This window comes from Dipodomys merriami, unplaced genomic scaffold (assembly GCF_024711535.1).
Source record: "Dipodomys merriami isolate MVZ:Mamm:240054 unplaced genomic scaffold, mDipMer1.0.p SCAF_734, whole genome shotgun sequence".
In the NCBI taxonomy this organism is placed as follows: domain Eukaryota; kingdom Metazoa; phylum Chordata; class Mammalia; order Rodentia; family Heteromyidae; genus Dipodomys; species Dipodomys merriami.
In genome coordinates this window covers 5,001-8,310 of record NW_027206329.1, presented here as the reverse complement: position 1 = coordinate 8,310, position 3,310 = coordinate 5,001, and positions in this window count along the sequence as shown.

Below are 3,310 nucleotides of genomic sequence, written 5' to 3'. Positions count from 1 at the left end.
ATTAAAAAATGATGGGTAAAAGAAAACTAAGGTTTAAAATGAGCCATGGTTTTTGGTTCATGTGTGTATTCCTATCCATTCTAGGTTCAAAGCTAGGAAGGAAAGTACATGAAACTGTTAACCCCAACTACCCAGCCAAAAGCTGGAAGTGCAGATATGACTGTAGATGTAAAGCACTGTATTTGGTGCTAAAGCTAATTAAAAAAAACTGCTGACCCAGAGTTCAATTCTTAGTGCTAAAAAATTTTAGGAGAAATGAAGAAAGGCCAATTTTAAATTTAAATATAAGCCTGGTGTTTGTTGATCATGGCTTTAGTTGATCCCTGGCTACAACAATCTTAAGCAAAGTCCAGGAGACTTATGTGTGTGTATGTGGGAATGTTTGTGTGTGTGTGTGTGTGTGTGTGTGTGTGTGTGTGTTACTATGTGTGATGTGTGTGTTTCTGTAGTATCCTTTGCCTAATGCCCTAGCACTCTCAGCTTTTGGGTGGTGAATTGGAGATAAGAGGGTCATGGACTTTCCTGCCCAGGCTGGCTTTGAAACATGGTCCTCAGATTTCAGGTACCTTATTTAGCTGGAAGTTGAGCTGTAACTTTAGTGGCAAACAGGGCAAATATTTTCTGAAACTGCATGCAGACCCTGAGTTCAAGCCACAGGACATGCACAGAAGAAATAAAGAAGAGTAGAAGTAACCAATGAAGAGCAAGTGACAAAGGCTTAAATCAATAAAGCATCAGTGGCTCATACATGTTTTACTAGCTATTCAAGAGCCTGAAATTTGAGGATGATGGTTCATGGCCAACCTAGGCAGGAGAGTCCATGACTCTTGTCTCTAATTAAATCAACCCCCCCAAAAAAGTGCCAAAAAGTTATGATGTTTCTCATGTAATAGAGGATATCCTTGGATACAAATTTCTAGACAAAATTCGTAGACCCCCAATTCGTAGACCCAGGAACAGCACAAACATGCAAAAAATAAAAAGTAAACAAAAGAAGGAAGTGGCAAGCATATATTAAAGTTTTAAAATGAGACAAGGGTTGTTGGTCCTGAGTATAATCCTAACTACACAAGAGCCTGACATCTGAGGATTGTGGTATCAAGTCAGCCTGAGTAGGAACGTGTTTGAGATGCTTATCCCAGCTACCTAGCACAAAGCCCTAAGCTGGAGCTGAGGTGGTAAAGCAACAGCCTTCAGTTAAAAAGCTAAGAAACAGTCCCCAGAACCAGAGTTCAATCTGCAGGGCCACTAAAAATTACAAATAACAAACAATCAATACAAAGGAGAGCGGAAAATGAGAGACTGAAATCTGAGGATCCACATTTCAAAGTTAATGCAGGCAAGAAAATCCATGAGACATCCTATGTATGTGTGCATCTGTGTGCCATCTTACAGCTTGTGTGTGCCTTCTTGAACGTGTGCTGGTTTGTTCAAGGACAGAGCTCTACCACTCCAAGATTTTCAGTGGTTAATTGGAGGTCATGGTCTCATGGACTTTCCTTCTCCGCCTGGCTTGATTCATGGTAGACTTTCCTCAGACTCTTATCTCCAATTGTCAAAAAGAAAAACACAAAGCCAAGGAATTGAGTTATGGCTCAAGTGGCAAAATTGGGCAATCCGTTTCTGGGACAGCAACCAGGCCCTGAGTTCAAGCCCCAGGACAATCACAGAAGGATTAAAGAAGGAGAGGCTAGAAGTGCAGAAGGAAGATCCAATGACAGAGGTTTAAATAAATCAAGCATTGGTAGCTCACCGATGTTCTATCAGCTACTCAGGAGGATGAAATCTGAGTATCACCATTTTTTGAAGGCCAGCCCAGGTAGGAGAATCCATGAGACCCTTATGTCTCATTTGTCACCGAAAATATGACACTAGCTGTGCTCTGGTTCATGTAGTATATTCCTAGTCTTAAACAGAAAACTCTGGTACAGCACACAGGCCCTGGTGTTGAGGTCCCAGCACAAAAACATACAAAGACAAAGAAAAAAGAGCACAAATTATTAAAGATGAGAGAAAGAGAAAATTAACATGTCAAAATGAGCCATGGGTTGTTGGTTTATTTGTGTATTCCCAGCTACTGAGGAAATTGAAATATGAGGATCACAACTCAAAGCCAGCCTGGGTAGGAAAGTGATTGAAATTCTTATCTTCAACTACCCAGCTAAAGCTGGAAATGAAGGTGTGACAGTAGTTGTAAAGTACTGAAATTTGGCGAAAACCTGGGAAACAGATTCCTGGTGCATAATTCAGCTCAAAGTCGACCAAAAACAAAACTGAAAGAAGAGAAGAAATGACCATTTGATATTTAAAAATAAGCCTGGCGCTGGTGATTCATGCTTATAATTTTAGCTTTCAGGAGGCTGAAGTTTGAGGATAGTATTTAAATTCCAGTCCAAACAGGAAAGGCCATGGGTCTTTTTTTCTGTGTGTGCCAACCTAGGACTTGAATTTGTGTAGGTCTACCACTCCCAGCATCTTGGTAGTTGATGAAAAGAATCTCATGAACTTTCCTTCTCAGGCTGGCTTCAAACTATGATACTCAGATTTCAGCCTCCTGACTCTTGCTGGGCATTACATGAGACTCATCTCCAAATGGAAGAAAAATGAAACCTGGCTATTGAGGTGTGGCTCCAATGGCAGAAATGAGAAAATAATTTCTGAAACAGCACCCAGACCTTGATATTAACTTCAGGGCCAACACACATACAAAGAATGAAATAAATGTGGAGGAGGGTGGGAGAAGAAAGAGCCAATTCCAGAGTTTAAAATGAACCAAGCATAGGTGGCACACACCTGTGATGGTAGCTACTCAGGAGTCTCAAATCTGAAGCTTACAGTTGCAAGCCAGCCCAGATAGGAGAATTCATATACTCAACTCTAAGTAGCTACTTAAAACCAAGCAACATCAAAAAATAGCCAAAGTTGTGCGGTGGCTCATGACTTAATTTGCTAATCTTGAGTAAACACCTCGGGGATAGCACCGGGGCTGATTTGTAGACCCAGGACTAGCATACACAAGGAAATAAAAATACAAATAAAAAGGTGTAAGAATGGCAGGAAATATGGTTTAGTGATAGAGTGCTTGCCTAGCATGTTTGATTTCCTGGGTCTGTTTCCTCAGTACCACACAAATAGGAAAGGCTGGAAGTGACACTGTGGCTCAAGTAATAGAGTCCTCACCTTCAGTAAAAGAAGCTCAGGAACAGTGCCCAAGCCCTGATTTCAAGCCTCAAGGCTAGGGAAAAAAAGATGTGAGAAAATCCAATTAAAGTTTCAAAATTATCCATGAATTTTTGGTTAATGTATTTAA